The 19,166-nt window shown below is 39.9% G+C and overlaps 1 long non-coding RNA gene across 2 annotated transcripts in view; it reads left to right on the top strand.

Moving 5' to 3' along the window:
* The window catches only part of LOC141581414 (uncharacterized), a 229,426-nt gene that overhangs the window by 184,218 nt on the left and 26,042 nt on the right, over positions 1–19,166 (top strand). The window contains exon 3 of one of the 2 annotated variants that reach the window (XR_012513999.1): positions 9,480–10,131. The exons of the other annotated variant lie outside the window; for it this stretch is intronic. This is a non-coding gene — a long non-coding RNA (uncharacterized LOC141581414). Of the gene's footprint in view, positions 1–9,479; positions 10,132–19,166 lie in introns of those variants that run through there. 2 annotated transcript variants of the gene reach the window in all.

Below are 19,166 nucleotides of genomic sequence, written 5' to 3' on the forward strand. Positions count from 1 at the left end.
AGCAAATTTTGGTGAGGAATTTACAGCCAAGGAGCAAAGTGAGGGGGTCATTGGAAGGAAAATTATGACAGGAGCTAGTCCAGACATCAAGGGTAGGGGAATTCTTGCTAAACTATCTTAAGAACCTTGCTAAAGGCAGGTCAAGGACTTACATATCAAGGATAGAGAATGAGGAACTTCATCAGATATCAAGATTGAGGATTTTCACTAAACTGGGCTTGACAGAACACTGGGCTTGACAGACCAAGGTCATGGTGGGGAAGCCAATGACCTCATCAAGGAGAGGGCTCAGAGGAGTCAGACTAAAGCTTAGTCGAGGATGAGGTTTGTATTAGAAGTCCCTGTAGGATTTTGAGCAGAGAAGTGACATGATCTCACTTATAATTGATCAGATTGGCTTCCAATTCCAGATTTATTATAAGGAGACAAGAATAGAAACAGGAATTAGTTAGGTGAGACGTTTTGGTGACTTAGACAAGAGGGGTATTAGTGAAAATGGACAAAAGTGTATGGGTTACGAGGTGTTTAGAAAGGTAGTTAACAGGAACTTCTGATTGGTTGGATATAGGAGTTGAAGGAAAAGAACAAATCCAAGATGAGTCCCAGAATTTGGATTGAGCTCATGAAAGGAGTCCTGTGATCTTACTGAAATGGAGAAGCCTTGGGAGGAACAGCTTTGTGGGGGCAGGAAGGAATAGAATTCTATTTGGTTAGGTAAAGTTAGAGACAGTAATAGACATGTATGAAGAGGTGTGAGGTAGACAATGGATCTATGAGCCTAGAGTTCTGTGGAGAAGTTCTTTCTGAAGATACAAGTTTGAGAAGCTATCTGTATATAGATTGCATTTAAAGTCAGGGATCGCTGAGATGACTTATCAATAGTGTTCAGATGAAGAGAAGTTCTCCGAAGGTTGATTTCTAGGCCATCCAAATATTAGAGACTGGGAAAAGAAGAGGAAATCCTCTAAGAAGACTAAGAGGAAGTAACCAGTGATGTCAAAGGAAAGCCAAGAGAAGGGGGGGCCACAATACTTAAAGGAAAAGTTGACTAGTTGACTGTGTTTGCTGTTGATGAGAAATACAAAGTGATACAGCTGAAGTTCTTTAAGCCTGTGATCACCAGTTTTAGTGAGTGGTGAGGATATCATTAGTATTGAAAGCATCTCACCTATTATAAAGGTAAAATATCTGTGTTAAAAGTATAAATTATTTAATAAAAGATGCTGGAAATATTGATTCATGATATATTTTTAAATTAAATTAGATGCCTACCTCACACGATACAGAAAACCTTTGTTTCACAGAAACCTAAATATGATGGGCAGAACTATAAATATATTGGAAAATGAAGGAATTAATCTTCCAAATTTTGAGGTAGAGAATAATTTCTTTGAAAATCCTTGACAGGAACTATGAGAAATAAAAGAACTGGATTTGACTACATCAAGTATTAATGAAAGATTGCTGTTCAGGGAATAAAACCATAGACAAAGTTTAAAAAAAATAACCTGCTAAGACTGAGATAATATATTTTCAAAATATATAACTGACTAACTATTTTGAGTATCTAAATTTTGAATACCAGCAAGGAAAATTAGGCACCTTAAGACTTTTTCTCTGAATACCAGAAAAAGAATATGAATAGGTAATTCTGAAAATAGCAACCTAAAAGCCATCAAATATATGATGGGTTAAGTTAATTAGAACAATGCAAATTAAAATGCTAAAAAGGCATCAGTGTAAATGATAACTTTTCAGCAAAATAGGCACCACTATAGAACCTGCAGAGTATTGAACACAGGTCCTAAGGAAGGAATGATTGGTTTCACATGATAAGAGCAAGCAGAGCCTACCTGGAGGCAATGTTTTGAGCTGTGTTTTGCTGGATGCATGGGAATCCAACAGACAGAGAGGATGAGTGGAATTAGGAGGTGCAGTAGCCTCCTCTTATCCACAATTTAGCTTTCTGTCAATTATCCATGATCAGCTGTGGTCCAAAAATAAATGGAAAGTTCCAGAAATGAACAATTCATGAGTTTTAAATTGCTCACCATTCTGAGTAGCACAATAAAATCTCTTGCCATTCTGCCCCATCTACCTGAGATTTAAATCATCTCTTTGTTCAGCACATCCGTTTAGTATATGCTGTCTGACTGTTAGTCACTTAGTGGCCATTTTAGATATCAGTTGGACAAAAGGTAGTATATACAGAGTTCAGTGCTATGCACTGTTTTGAGCATCCACTGAGGATCTTAGAACATATCTCCAAAGGATAAAGGGAGACAACTGTAATTGATCAGAAGAATGGAGTTGCAAATATACCAGTAGAAATGATTATCGATTATGCCTTTGGTAATGAAATGCCAGCTACCAATAACCCTGCCCAATGTCCTAGGGACAAGTTGGGAGGTCACGTGTTCAAGAATGACTTCTGGAAATGGCTAATGTGTGGAAGAAAATTACAAGGGCCAAGCACCCATTACTAAAAAGTGGTGTTCTGAGCCATGCGATTAGAGATTTTACAACCACTGAGTCAGTGTTCTACCTTCTAGGACAGCAGGCAAGCAGATGCTCCACAGTATGCTTTGAGAGATGCTTAAAAGGCACCCAACTTCTCCAGAATCCCGAAGGTATCTAAAACTTCTGCATTAAGTGTTAAGGCCCTGGCACTCTGGGTTGAATACAAGCAATGTCTAGGAAGAGTAAGGCATAGATCGGCTTTGAATTTTGATTAAAGGGGAAGGTCTAAATTTGATGGGATCTGAGACTGAGGAAAATTTTACAAAGCAAGATTCACAGTTACTAGGAACACTGGGAACTTAGCAGGGAAGTCCTGATGTGGGGAGTTTAGAGGCTTCTGAAACACATTCTGACAGAGTGGCTTTTAATAACAAAACTTGATGAGCTTTATTCATACATTTCTCTCTCAGTCCATTTATTCATTTGTCAATTAGTTATTGAACACATTCTGTATTCTAGGCAGTTCACAGGACACCTCGACCCTGACTACATAGAGCTTGAAATCTAACGGGGGGAGGGTAGGTAATACGGTGCCAACAATAAAATTAATGCTTGCAGCTGTGATTATGTTGGAAGGTCATTGTACTTCAAGAGTAGGTAATGGGGAGTTTTGACCTACTCAAATTTATCTGGGAAGTCTTCCACGGGGAAGTGACAGTTGAGCTCTACAGCATGGGAAGGACTTGACTAGGTGAAAACACCAGGAAAAAACCTCCATGCAGAGAGACCAGCATGTGCAAAGGTGGCTGCGGCTGGAGGGAGCCTGGAGAAATGAGACCAGGATGGCTTGAACAAGACAGGAAAGAAAAGGATTGAGATGTACAGAAGAAAAGGGAGCCACATCTCCTGGGGCATTTTAGGCTGTGCTAAGCACATTTGCATTTATCCCAGGCATAATGAGAAGTCAATTAAGTGTTTTAAGCCAAGAGGTGACATAGTTTTGCATTTCAAAATGATCATTTTGACTGCTTTTTGGAAAGTCACTTTAAGGAGGCCAAGCTGAGAGCCAGGTGAAGGGAGTATTGCATTGCTCAGAAAGAGGCAATGATGGTTTAAGCTAGAATGGTAGCTACGGAAGTAGAGTGAAGTGGGTAAATGTGAAACATACTTCAAAGATAACATGGTCAAGGTTTGGATATGAGTTGATGAGAGGGAGAGAAGTATTAAGGAGGACATTTAGATTCTGGCTTGCTCAACCAGATGACAAGGTTGTTCACTGAGCCCGCAGTCCTGGAAAAGATCGGGTTGTCTACAAAATGGGACTAACCTTGCCAATTCTGCTTTTCTCATAGATTTGCTGCCAAGCTTCAATGAGATAAAGTGTGTGGCAATGCTTTGCAAATGATGTGGTGCTGTAGACATATAAACTATTATTATTCTCCCATTTGCTGGCCTTAATGGCTCAGCAGTACCCTGTGAACCAAATTTTCTAAGTAAATTTAAGTTCTCACTGGGGAGCAAATAAAATAAATTCAACCCATCTTGGCAACAATCAGAAAAATCAGGCATAATAAAATCCTTGGGGCAGAAAAATGTCTTTTTCCAAAACTACAGCCCACTCAGAAATGTCAAGTTCCAAGTTTCCAACTCGGATGAAATCTTTTACAATTCTACTTCTTCTCATAGTTGGGAAGTGACAATACAGCGAGTGGAAGAAGCTTCCCTGAGTATTAGACTTTCTGGACCTCTTTGGTCTTGCAAAACAATATTTTGAATGACACCCAAGTGATTCAGAAGTAAAGATTCAACTGACTTACTAGTACTGACAATGTGGTAATACTGACATGATGTGACATGCATCATGTGCTATGAATTTTTCCTCCTTTCTAAGAAGACATCTTTTAGTCTTTGCTGACTTGGAATGTAATGCAACTTATGGGGTTTGTTTTTATGGGGTCCCCATTATTTCCAGGGATAATGGCAGCTCTGAGGAAACTCAGGGGCATGGAGCCATCACTAGATTATGCATATCTAATTTCCAGCCAGATTTATTATTTGTATGAAAAATCCCCTTAGTTTTTAAGAACACTGTGGATCTCCCTGTGCTAAATGCTTCTGAGAACAAAATTTATGCTCTGTAGCATCACACTAACAAGCTATCAGGATCCAACCCCGCTTCTTCCTTTTAGTGCTCTCTCTCACCAGTTCCCACAGTGTCCTCTGACCCTACAGAATATTCCTTACCACAGCCCATGCTGGCCTTGGCTCCTGGCTAACTTCTCACTCTTCCAGATTCAGCAAAGGCATATTTTCTTCCATGAAGTCATCTCCAGCTCCTCACCTGACCTTTCCCAGGAAACTGGCTTTACCTCTAGCAGAGCATGTGCTACATGGCTTGGGGTTTGTAGGAAGGTAAACCCTAGGATGGAACCTCTAATTTCACTATACTCACTGTGTTTACAATCTTGGCTCAGTTACTGTTGTTGACTATTGTATTAATGGTTCCCCAACAAATCATAGCTGCCTATACCCTTGCATGCATCCCTCCTATACCAATTCTGGGCTTGGCTTTGTGAACTTGCTTTGACCAATGGGACATCAGTAAACCCTACCCAAGAAGAGGCTTGAGAAGCACTTGTACATAAGATCTTGTGATCTTGGAATGCTGCTGTGATCTAAGAAACTTGCTCAAGAGACCACATACAGGAGACCTTAGATGACAGTCTCCATGGATTGCCAGATGTGAGTGAATCCTTTTTCAACTTCTCTCCCCAGTTGAGCCTTCAGAATAATGCAACCATCTGAGTGACCCTGGGGAGACTAGCCCACCCACTTGAGCCCAGTCCAAACTGCAGAATTGCGGACCAATAAATAATAGTTAGTTCAAACCAATTAGTTTGGGGAGTTTTGATACATAGCAATAGAGAACTGAAATACCCAGTTCCCTGGGTTCACCTCTACCAGAGCATTGATCACAGAAGTTGAATTTCTAGTAAGTAATACCTGACTTTGAATCCTTAGTTTTGCCATACTCAGTGACTATGTGACCTTTGATCAGTTACTCTTGAAGCCTTAGGTTTACCATTGGTAAAACAGGTACAATGTGGCTTAGAGGCTCAGAAGGCTTTGTGAAGATAAAAAATAGTAATAATAATGTGAAAAAACTGCTAAATGTACTTTCTAGCATAGAATACTTGGTAAAAGTAAAGGGGAGTAATTATTATTATGTTTAAATTCATTTGTCTTATTGGTCTGGAGCTTCTTGATCACTAGGAATAATGCATTATTAATCAACTCAGTATTCCCAGGCATATCACAGTGACTGGCACAAATGAAGGTCTAAGTCAGTGTTTATCAAATGAATAAATGAATTAATAATGTCCTTTCTGGTTTAGTTGGGAGATTTTACATGAATACTCAAAAGATTAAGCTTCTATGACCTCAGTAGAAACCCATTACTGAGTGGCCTGTTAGATGAATAAACAAATGACCTCAGACAGCCAGAGGCATGGAGCAGTTCTATTTGGCATTTAGACTCTTACCCCTTCTGAATGAATTGGATCTATTGCATGGTTCTCAAACTTGGCTGTCCAATGAAACCGCCTGATATCTGGTTCCCAAAGATTGATGTGATTGGTCTGAGGTTTGACCTGGACATCAGGAGTTTTGAAAGCTCCCCAGGTGATTCTACTAGTAGTCAAGTTTGAGAAGCACTGCTTGGGAACAGAGGTTCATAAATTATGGCTTCACTGGCCAAATCCAGCCCACAACCTACTTTTGTAAATGAAATTTTACTAAAATGCTGCCATACTTATTTATTTATTTATTGTCTATGGCTGCTTTTGTGCTGTAATGGCAGAGGTGAGTTTGTAACAGAGAGTGTGTAACCATCAAAACCTAAAATATGAACCATTTGGCTGTTTACAGAATGAGCACGGACACCTGCTTTGGGTCATTGGAATATCACATGCCTCCATCTTCAGCTTTCACTACCACAGCCCCAGCACCTCTTACTCAGTCATGCATAGTATCACCAGGTCTCTTTCCAACTCCATGACTTTGCTATGAGAAATTTCACAGCTAAGATAGGTAGTAAATTATGACTACATTTTCTTCTATCTTGACCAAAATTTTCTTTTTCTTTGAATGCTTGTGTTAATTGCTTTGTTGGCTTTGGTTTCTGTGTACATCTCACACATTGTCTGACAGAGTTGTAAAATTCCTTTGGGCACAGCCAAATGCTTCAGATAGTCCCACCATATCTTGACGCACTCCTTTTGCCATCCTTCAGCCCCTTGCTCTTCTGTGCTGGATTTACTTTTCTGGACCTTCATGTCTTCCTCTTATTTGGTTTACTCACAATTTGTTCTTAATGGTACTCCTATTTATGAAGTGTCACACCTTCTTCATTGCTCTTCTAGTTTGCTTTTCCATTTCTTTGTCTTTATTTTTCTACTTTTTCCTACCTTTACTTTACTTTGTCTTCTATTCATGTATTGAATTTTTATTCTATTGCCAAATGTTTAAACTCCAAGAGTTCTTTCCTACTTCCTGAATGTATGTTCTTATTCCTTAGATGCACATCTCATGTTTCTGAGTATGTTAATGGAGGATAGGAAAAGCTATAGGGAATCAGTTAGGTGTTTTACTGAATATTTTTAAAAAGTGAACTAGAAAGCTTTTCAATGCTTTTCTAAAAGCTTTGAAACACTTCAGACAACTTGGATAGCATCTATTCACTGAACGTTTAAAAGAATTCATGTGAAAAAAATCAGAAACCAGGGTCCTCTGCTTGATTTTTGTTTTACATCTTCCCTAGTTTTAGCTCTGGTTGTTGGTATACTGGGACTTTTTTTTCCTTCCATGATCAATATTGGTAATTTATAGTTTTTCAGGAAATAATGCATTTTATTCAGAGTTTCAAACATTCAAGCATGTTATACTAATTTAGCTCTTTAGAACTTCTCTATCTTATTACCTGGTCCTAATGAAGAGTGCAGGTTGAGGAATGAGATGAATTTTCTTCCAAATCCCAGATATTTCACTAATTAGCTCTGTGATTTTGAGCAAGTTATTCACCACTGTAAACTTCATCATAATTCTGCTGTATTGCAACAATTAAGCATGCAACCAATTTGAAGTATTCAGCAAATCTTAGTAAGTCTTCATTGAATATTATCTTTCTAGTAAACTGGAGCCTTAAGATTTTCCTACATAGAACCACTAACAATCTTAGGAGGAAGAACAACAAAGCTTAACTGTACCAGACAAAATTATTTTCAACTTTGGGCCATTAAACCATCTGTTTCCACTGCTGAAAATGGTCTTCTCCCATGTTTCCACATGGCTGACTCCTTCGTGTCATCCAGATGTTATCACAAATATTCATTTATCAGGGAGTCCTTCCCCAGGGCTGTAGTCTGCAGTTGTCCATGTTGTGCACTGCGTGACTCCAGTGGGCACCACTCCTATCAAAATTTATGCTAATGATGTCTGCTAAAGTTGTACAAACACAATCAGCCCAGTCATACTGGCTGACCATTGTCATCTCTGACCATGCAATCTAATAACCCACACCCCATCCCAGTCATTTTAAATTTCTCATTCTTTTTAACATTTGTTCACAGTGCCTATCACTATCCAAAATAATAATCACATTTAATTATGTGTTTACTTGTTTGTTGTCTACCCGCCCACACTAGAATGTAAGCTTCACAAGAGCAGAATTTGGCACTTTCTTGTCCACACTGTAGTCTCAATGCCTAGAAGAGTGACTGGGCCATCACAGATGTTCAATTCACATACATTAACTCTAAGAGCCAAATTGGAAAGAGGCATCAGAGAGGAACAGAAACCAGGAAGTTAAAAGTCACAAGACACCAGTGGATCAACTTTCTCTCTCTCTGCTCTTTGTCTCTGCATCTCCCGTCTTTGTCTGCTTCATCTTGTTCTCTGCAGGTCAGCTGCCCAGCTTTGTAGTCTACCTGCTGGGTGGATGATGACTGCTCCCACATTTCCGAGTTACAGTTCCATCCAGAAGGAGGGTATGCTCAAATCTCTCTTAGGTCTGATCTCATACTTCTCAGTGAGAAATTCATTTCAGTCTGAGCCAATTATCCATCACTGGTCCTATCAGCTATGTTCAGGAGATTGAGGCCATATGATAAATCATAGCTAACAGTAAGAGGTAGCCTAGGGAATTTCTTGGAGGGCAGGGATTTTCATGATCTAGGTGGACTCCAACATTGCTCACACTGGAGGCAGTGGAGCTGCAGGTTCATGTAAGAGCTGATGAGTCCAAATGCTCAGAAGTGGTTGTGTGATAAGAATCCAGAGTTAGGTAGCTTTTGGTGTTCAACTGTGTGATTTGGAGCCCACATCTAGCTTATTTTTTTTTTTTTATTTGAGAAATAAAGCCACTGGATTCAATGATTTCTGTCCTTACCCTGCCATTTCCTGAGTCTTGTAATGTGTCAACTCCCAGGTTAATCAGCTCTCCCACTTGCCTTCAACTCGTTCTCAAATCCCCATCTACAAGTCCTACTGGCACTGGAAATGCATCATGGAAAACTTCAACCTCCATACTGTCTACCAGAGTCCAGAAAATGCTAAGAAATATCAGAACTAGGGACAAAAAACCAAAAACAAAACCCATGTTAAGATGCATAAAAAAGAGATTGCTGTATTCTAAAACATAATGAAGATCACAAAAGAAGACAAACCAAAGATGTTCAGACTTTGATATGGTTTGGATCTGTGTCCCCAATGAATTCTTATGTCAAATTGTAATCCTTCATGTTGGAAGTGGGGCCTGATTGAAAGTGATTAAATCATGGGGTTGGTTTCTCCTGAGTGGTTTAGCATCATCCCCCTTGGTACTGTCCTCATGATAGTGAGTGAGTTTTCATGAGATGTGACCATTTAAAAGTGTGTGACACTTGCCCCTCTCTCTTGCTCCTGCTCTGGCCATGTAATGGGTATACTTCCCCTTTGCCTTCCACCATGTTTGTAACTTACAGATTCCTGAGGCCTTCCCAGGAGGTGAGCAGATGCCAGAATCATGTTTCCTGTATAGCCTGTGGAACCGTGAGTGAATTAAAACTTTTTTCTTTGTAAATTACCCAGCATTGGGTAATTCTTTATAGCAATGTGAAAATTGACTAATACCTCTAGATCAAAATAAAGTGAACAAGCTTGAGGGAAAAGGGAAAAAAAACTGTAAGAAAAGGTGAACTTAGTTGAAAAAAATGATCAAGATGCTAAAATGAAGATTATAGTGTTCCCAGGCAGAGACTCTCTACAAACGAATTGGTGCAACCCCTTCCCCCATGTTATGAAGCTCCTAGCCTTCAGAGAAGGTGTTCTAAATCCTCCCAATATCCCCAACTATTACCCCATTAGTACCTTTGTGTGTGTGAGTGTGCTTTGAGACATCCTTTCAGGTGAAAGATTATTAAAAACAGAGAGCTCTGTGAAGGCTAAAGATCTGAGAAAGCTCACGGGCTTAAGGGGTTCTGGCTGCGATCAGCAACTGCTGAGATGCCTGGAATCAGACACAAAACTAATTGAATGGTGGAGCATTGACAGATAATGGAAGGAGGTATAAGAGCAGTCATCTGGAGAAATGCTGATACTTTGATGAAACTGTCCAATTGTTTGCTCTCTACAGGCATGGGCTCTATTACATGTATTTTATTTTTCACCCCTAAAAGCAGCTGGCAGGATGTCAGGTGTGGAGGCATGACTGTATGTTTGTAGAATGCCCATGTTGGAACAGTGATGCTTATCATGCCTACACAAGACTTTAACTCTGCAGAATCTTTTTTTTGTAACTTTTTGGTCCAATGTTCTCCTTTAGCCAACCTGGGATTCTTCAAGGCCTTCTCATACGGCGCAAAATTCATGAGTGCTGTTAAAGTCTTGATATCTGGGATAACAAACTGCCAGTAAAGCTTCTTTTAACAACATCGACCTTAGAAATTCTCTCAATTCTCCTTGGAAATGCTTTAATAAAGTCTGATCATCTTCAGGAAAAAATCCAAATATCTTCTGATCACATTCTAACATTAGCCAACCTCCTTCAGTTCATCTTTTAACACTTTTCCTTATCACACCTTGAAGTTCCCTCAATCTGCTATATTCTGCTACCTTCTGAACCTTGCACATTCTATTTCTCTCTTTCCAGGAATGCTCTTTCTCCTCCTTCTCCACCAAACTCATTCTTATGTTATTTTTTTAATTTTTTATTTTTTTAATGGTTCAGCCCTGATGCATGTCCCCCTCTCTCCTCTCATAAACCACCACAGTGCTCATTAAGGAATCATAGAATCATGATTCTTTCCTTCATTTTCTTCCATTTTAGATTAAAAGCTGCTTGAGAGTTATAATTCTCACTTCTTCATCACTTTACCCCAAGTTCAAATGGACATGCTTTGTTTATTCAGGTGTTCAATAAATTGTCGAATGAATGAATTAATGAATGAGGTGAAAGGCTAAAGAGCAATCTAGTAAGATGGCAGAATAGCATTTCTGTGTTAAAAACCTCATTCTCTTCATTTCTTCATTGAGGAACTCCACTCAATCACTGTGATTGGAGCCACACTCTGGATCTCTGAAAGCTACAGCCACTATCAGAGCTTATGTAGGGAAGCCTTATGAGGAAGTGAAAATTTTTAACCCTGGACTCAGGCTATGATATTGACAGCATGGATAAAAAATTCGAAATTAATGAAAGAAGTAGCCGATCTTGTCTCACCTGTCAATGCTCACCATTAATAATATATAAGTCAAAAACTTTACAAGCTGAATCTCTTCTTTTTTTTTTTTGAGACGGAGTTTCGCTCTTGTTACCCAGGCTGGAGTGCAATGGCGCGATCTCGGCTCACCGCAACCTCCGCCTCCTGGGCTCAGGCAATTCTCCTGTCTCGGCCTCCTGAGTAGCTGGGATTACAGGCACGCGCCACCATGCCCAGCTAATTTTTTGTATTTTTAGTAGAGACGGGGTTTCACTATGTTGACCAGGATGGTCTTGATCTCTTGACCTCATGATCCACCCGCCTCGGCCTCCCAAAGTGCTGGGATTACAGGCTTGAGCCACCGCGCCCGGCCTGAATCTCTTCTTATACTGGAGGAGAGGAGGTAGAGTTGGGGATGGACCTATCCCAGCCCATATGGAAGTTATTTTTCCTATGGTTTGAAGTCAGGTCAAATTTTGGATATCCAAGGTCCTATAGCTAGTTACAGAAGAGGTGACAAAGGGTGAGTGTCTGGATGAATAAATGAATAAGCATGTGGATGGATGGATGAGTGGTTGGTTGGATGGATGAGTGGTTGGTTGGATGGATGAGTGGTTGGTTAGGTGGATGGATGAATGGATGGATAGTTGGGAAGAATGGAGGGAGAAAAGAAGGCACATTGAGCAAGAAAACTTTATTAAACTTGGTAATTCATTATATAATGGAGACAGAGGAGGCAGAAAAATTAAATATAATTAACAATTTCCAGCCTGGAATACTAGGAGAATTGTGATTAAAACTAGAAAAAAGAGAGAAGGGTAAAACTGCTTTAAGAGCATTTTTGTGTTTACGTACGGATAAGAAGTGATTTTTGTCTTCCCAAAACTGAAGGATTTATTCTGATTGTAGAGATGAGAGGAGATTTTATTGGAGAAGATTTCCAAATATTGCATTGTTCCAATAGAAGCCTCAAATTTGCTTTCCACGATATTTTACTTTACTCAAAGGATGAAAGAATGGAGTTAGAAGTATATGTGAACATGGATGTATGAGTATAACCTGAAAATGTCTCAGGTGTTCAGAAGTCCTGGTGATTAAAGCTTTCTGGTTACTAAACTGTAGCCACAGAGAGTTGCAGTTATGAGTGTGAAAGGGGGATAAAATAAAAAAGAACAATGTTTTTATATTGAACAATTAATAGCTATTGCTGTAGTTGAAAACTGGCAATACAAATACAGCATGTGAAGGGTACCGTGGAAGGAGGCATTAAGTCTGACCATGGAGAGAGAAGTAGCTGGGGAGGGATACAAGGGGTAAGCCTGTGTCATTCTGCCATACCTCCCTCAACCACATACAGCATTTGGCAGGACTCCAACTCTGACCTGGGAGTGCCATGGAGTAGGGTTTTGAGTGTGAAAATGATGAAGTCACATAGCATTTGCATTAATCAGAATTCACAATCATACCCACAGGGAATGAATTCGCCTCTGCCAACCTCCTAAGAGAATAGCTTAAGGGCATGTTAACATTAAGCCTAAATTGGGGACTGAAACAGTGCCAAGAGGAAAATTATTTGTAATAAAAACCATTTGTCAAGAAAAATGGCCCAGAGTGCAGACAAGCAGGTAGACCCCCTGGCCAGTGGGGGAACCCTGACTGGAGGATCCAGTAGGTGGTCCAAGAGGCAGATGGTCACTTCCTAAATCACAACCATGTGTACCATGGGGATGCTTTATGGACCACTTGAGGGCATTCTTGTCAGCAGCTCACCCAGGAAGTCACTCAAGTTTATATATTAAGGAGGAGGGGAGAAATTGCTTGTCCTTCCCCTCTCTTTTTTTTCTGGAGAAAGGGAGATAAAAAGCAAACCCAAGGACATTAGCTTTTACTATTGGCCGGACATAAATAGATTTAGGAAAACATTTTCTGCAACCCAGGAAAATCAGGGAATCTTAATTAGCATTTTTAAATTCAAACTCAAGACCTAGGGGAAGGTTTGAAATTAAGCATAAGATTTTCCTAGACAGAGAACAAAGGCTGGAGAGCTTCAGAGGAAAGACCCAAGACAGTTACCCAGGGCTGGAAAGAGCACCCTTCTATGTGCTTGGGAAAGGGCACCAGGAGAAAACACTACCTGGCTAAGGAAGTTTGAGGAAGTACAGGGAAGGGGCTGGAACCTCAGATTTGAAGACAGAGCACTCTGGCTTCAAACCCCAGCCAGACCATTCACCAACAGTACAATGTGGGAGTGATCTATTTAACCTCTGGGCTTTGATTTCTTGCTCTGCAATATAATTGCCCCTTGTGGGGTCTGAATCCAACAATTAGTCTATATGAGGCACCCACTTACCAATCAGCACAGAAAAAGAACCAGGAGGCTTCCTGCAGAAGCGTGGTGAAACCCTTGAGCTGAGTTTTAGAGAAAGAGTGGTGGCAGCCTTGGAGCTCTGGGGAAGGACTACAGATTGCAATTGTCTGCATTTTTCCCGTGTCCTCTTCACTGAGGCTGTCTGGAGCCTCTGTGAGCTGACGCTCCCCTCACCTCTCTGGAGCCTTGGAGACTGAATTTTCAAGGGTAAAAGGCAGACCTTTTGTCTCAAAGTAGTTTTTTTTCTTTCCCAATAGACTAGGCAAGCTGATTGCCTGCGGTCTTTAAAGAACAAGTTGTCAGATGTTAGGCACTTTTCACACTGCCTTTTATTTTATTTTTTTTCATCTCTGATATGTAACCTTGGACCCTCTAAGTGTCAGCTTAGGAATCTAATGGTGACAAGCCCCTCAGCACCTGTCTAAACTCACATTAGGAATAATCAGAGGTAATAGCTGGACTAAGAGGCCTTGGAATCTGAGGAAGATGAACATCCAGAGTAGAAGTTCTCCTGGCAGAGGAGGGGCAGCGTATTGAAGACATTCTCCACCTGCTCTGGCCACCATGGCCTTTCTTTACATACCTGAGCATCTTGCTGGGACATCTGATGTATGCCAGGCATGGGGCTGGGCTTCAGAGCCACGAAGGAGAATAAAGTGTTGTTTCTCCATCTTCAGGGTTTAGACTTCTGTTGAAGACACACACACACACACACACACACACACAGCCCAGCACAGCATGACATTTTCAGTGAATGGCAAGACCATCCACTAGAGGCTCAAATTAGAAATGTGGTTGTCATCTTTGATACCTTCCCACATAGAAAAAAGAGTCAGCCCATGATGTATCTTCTGAAAAGGGGAAGTCCACATGGAAGATATGGGACGTACACTCAATCTTTGTTGATGTAGCCATAAGACTGAGTGTTTAATATCCTAAAGGAGAGCTTATTTACGGTTTTGAAATTTAACATTGAATTGATAAAGTTTAAAAATAAAGCTGTGTTCTTTCTCAAGCTTTTACTTTCATCTTATAAATATTATTCTTCAGTTTGTAAAAGTCTAGCAAAAATTAACAATCACTTATAATGAGGCCTTGATTAATATGTAGTACCATTTATAAACTTTAAGGTTTTCAAATTGTCTGTATAATTTTGATACATTCTATTTTTAGTACTTTAAAAAATTTATCATGTGCTAAAATCTTATAACTAATAGATTAAACTCATAAACATAGTGATTCTTATGGTATCATATTCAAGTACTGTATATAAATCTAGTAAAAATTCAACTTAAAATAAGTCTAAATCAATTCCTAAATTACTCATTTTAATTGTGAACAAAGTTTAACTGCTATTCCAATAAACCAAACTCTCTTAAGTATAAGAATTTCTATATGAATCATACATTGCTTTTAGAATAATTAACAAAAACTATATTTTTTGGTAAAAGTATGCCCACAAATATATATAAATATATACCCTAGAATATTAGCAATTGTTAATTCTGGCTGGTGGGAATTTGAGTGATTTTTATTTTTTTATTCAAACCTTTCTTCCTTTTTCCAATGAATATGTATCACCTTTTAATCCAGGGAAAGACAAATTTTGAAAACCTTAAGTACCTCTTCTGGGATGGAGCCTATGCTTGGTGCCATGAGGTAGTCCCTGGATGTCTAGACTCTCTGTGTAACCTTTTTCATGGGTCGGTTGCAGCCCCAACCCACCTGCTGCTCAGGCCTCATGGTACGTGAAATTGATGACTCTTTTTGTACAGAGATACTTCTTGTATCCAGCTCTAAGGTTTCTTATTATTTAATAAAGAGAGGAAGCAGATCCATACTTCATAGTCGGAGCCTTATGGGCTATAAGCATATTCAAGTTAAATTTAAGAAAAGCATTGATTAGAATCTGTTCCCTGGAGGCCCGGTGAACAAGTTCACTGCATAACTGGTTAACTGATTGCCTGACTGTCAGAGTGACTGAAAGACCAATGAATAAATGAATAACAACATGAATGAGAAAATGAGTTAGTGACTAGCCTTAAATGTTTGAATATATGTGCAAATGAATGGGTAAAATGACTATGTAATGACCAATTGACTGACAGAAGCAAGGGCTAGCTTGATAAATGAATGAGTCAAAGCCATGTCAAATGACTGCTTGGGGCTAAATGTGTGTGAATAATTAATTGGCTGAATAACAGTCACAATTGAATGGATGAAAGAGTACATGATGGCCAATATATGAATGGCTAAGCTGTTGACCGATAGACTGAGTAATGAATAGGTGAATGAAAGAATAAGTGTCAGAGTGAGGGAATTAAAGGATTGTCTGACTTTCTGATTGTGTGTATGTGGATTAGTTGACTGACTGAATAATAGTCCTTCAAAACAACAAAACGATGATGGACCACAATAAATTCGAACCTGGCTGAATGAAGAAAGGACATTTGAAGGAGAGAGGTCCTTACTGGAACTGTTTACCTTGAAGTTGTCATGCCTTCATCCCAGCACCACAGCTTCAGCCCAGTCCTGTGCAGCCCCCTCCTTCAGCATTCCCGGGTACCTGAGTGCCACTGGCCAATGACCGAGAGCCCTCCTTGTTGACTGGCCTATGTCCCTTTATTTCATTTCATTTTGTGGGTAGAAACTGACTCAGGATTGGGCCTTTTCTTGGCCTTAGGATTTTTCAACGAGTCTTGACTTCTTGGGATGGTCCCATAACGTCTAAGAACACTGAGTCAGACTTGAATATCAGGTCATTCCACTCCTGGGCACATTGGAAAGGATCTGGAACGTAAATCTCAGCTGGGGTCCTTCCTAGCCTATGGTGGAAGATATTGAGACCTTAGATTTTAAGAATATTCTCTGTTGGATGAGAGATTCTATGGCACCAGGAGCTCTGTCGGGAGGTCCAGACCTCATCCATCTCAGTGCACAGGGAGTTGATGATCTGTGTGTGTTTATTCTCAAGCCTCTAGGTGGTGGGATGATGAAGACTGGCATGCACTTGTATGACTTCCTGGCACACATCCACTGAGGAATGCCAATGTTTGACCATTTGTTTTTTTACTGTCAACTCACTTAGTTTTTCTCTTATTTCTCTAGCTTACCTGAAGCAGATTAATCCTTAAAAGAATTTTCATTTAGATAAACTCTTCCCTAGTGATCCATTCAGACTCAGAAGGACATAGCTTCCCACTCCTTCTCTCCTGCCAACTTGAAGCTGCTTCCACAAAGAGGGAAATTTTTCTGAAGAAGGATCTATGTATTATCAAAAGATCAGTTAATTGGGAGCTCACTGGACACCTCTTGTTTATCAGTTCCAAATCACACAGTGGATCTATTTTCAATTTATATTTGTTAAAGGAGCATTTTAGTAGGATCTTTATTCTTGAAGGAAAGCTCAGAGGTTAAGTTACACCTGAATCTCACAGTGAAGATCTTCCAAAATCTATAGCAAAGAGGCTGAAAAGAGACATAATGTTTACTCATCAGGAGCCTCTCTGGGCGTGTTAGCAGCTGTTGGCTTGAAATTGGAACATCACCTGTGAGTGCCAGGCTGGAATGAAGGTGAGGCTGACATGATCATGGAGACAGGACTTGACAACTGTGTGAAAAATCATCCTACTTGGTTTAAACCTAATAAACAAGAAATCCTAATTAGATGTCAACTTCCCCCTCAGGATTTGTAAAGCAGGCTTAACTTCTCCCAGGATCTTTGCAAGTGTGAATAGTCACTCTACTCCTGGGGATAGGACAAAGAATTAAACCAAGTTTATCCCTCTCTCTGTCCATGGCACCCTTCTGCTTTCCATTCTTGCAGTTCCCACACACTACTGGATTGCAGTTTCACATCTACTTTACTTACCCTGTGCAGTGTCTGGCACATGACTAGTGTTTGATAAATGCTTGTTGATGATGTCAGTAAATATAAGAAAGTCAAAACCAATTTATCCTCCAAAGCTTGGATCAAATTCTGATCATTTAATCTTTCCTGACCCTGCTTACAATGTGGCAAAAAAGAAGCATCAAGAGCCTTGGAGTCAGGCCAGCTTGGTTTCATACTCCAGGTCTTTCACTAATTAGTTGTGTGTTTAACTCCTCTCGGCCTGTTTCTTCTTTCTCATTATCTCTATAATCACCATCACCGTCATCACAGTAATGACTCCTCTTTAGGGTTTACCATGTGCCAGTTTTGCGCATGGCATGGGTCGTCTTTTAATCTTCACAAAACTCTGTTACATAAGGCCTAGTATCTTCAGCGTACAGACTAAAAATTGAGGCACATGGAGGATCAACAATAGTAGGAATTACCTCTTTATAAAATTGACCGTGTGCCAGCCACTGCTCTTGGCATTTTAAAGCCACTCAATCACAAATGCCCAATATAGGCAATTTTGTCTACAAATATCCTGAATTTAGCACTGTGATTTCTACATCCTGAGGAAACCCTCAGTCATGGGCAAGCAGGAGAGTTGGTTCACTGTACTCAATTCTCATAACTAAATATGAGAGAGGTATTATTCTCCCAACTTACAGATGAAAAAACCAAGGCACAAGAGGTTAAGTAACTTTCCCAAGTCCATACGTACAGCTAATAAATGGCACAACAAGACCATCAGTCCCAGAGTTAAGCCATACACACTGCTTTCTCTCAGGAAGAAAAGGGGAAATGATTTATCTTTCATTGAGTTGTTAGAGGAAATGCATACTCTCTAACAAGTAGTAAGGGTATAGTATATAGCTTACTTTTCTACACCTTCACTTTAAAACTCCTGCTTTTTTCTTCCTCTTTACTTTAAAGGGCCTCAAAGAATCACACCAGCTGGTCTCCACCTTCTAATCTTCCATTCACTTCCAACCTGTCCCAGTCTTACATCTGTACCCATTACTTATCTGAGAAAGAATTCTACCCAAAAGTCATCAAATGGTCCACGGATTGTTCTATCCATTTGTCTCTCCAAAGCCCCCATTCTACTTCCCTGACCCATAAGAGATGGTCTGTTTGTTAAATTAAGGCAAATAGAAGTGAATTGAATTGGAATAAATCCCAAGGCATTTTACAACTCTGACCTATCCTTTTTAAAAAATTTTTTTTTGGCCATGGTTCCCATGACCTGTCTGGGTTCTTTCACGTGTCTGAATGCTCTGTGTCAGACTTCATTGGTTCCCTTTATCTTTTGTCTTCTTAAATGTTGCTGTTCAGCGTCTTCCTCTGGCCTCCTTTGTTCTATGTAGTCTCTCACTAAGTTATTCATTTCCTGGAACTTAACTGCCACATTTATACTCCTAAAATTCCCACTCCTTTCTCCTGAATTTCAGACACATATGCAAATGCATTAGCAAGAATAGCATAGGTTATGCTGCAGTAATAAATAAGCCCCCAAATCTTAAGGATTTTATATCTCAAATACCTATTTCTTGCTCATGATGCATGCCTAACACAAATTGCTGGAAGACGCTCCATACAGTCACTCAGAGACCCAGGCTGGTAGATGCTCTCCCACCTCCAGACACAGGTCTCCTTAGTCCCTGTGGCAGCAAAATTATGAGCTGGAGGGTTGTGCAATAACTTTCAAATGCTTTGGCCTGGAAGGGGC

This window comes from Saimiri boliviensis, chromosome 15 (genome assembly GCF_048565385.1).
Source record: "Saimiri boliviensis isolate mSaiBol1 chromosome 15, mSaiBol1.pri, whole genome shotgun sequence".
NCBI lineage: Eukaryota > Metazoa > Chordata > Mammalia > Primates > Cebidae > Saimiri > Saimiri boliviensis.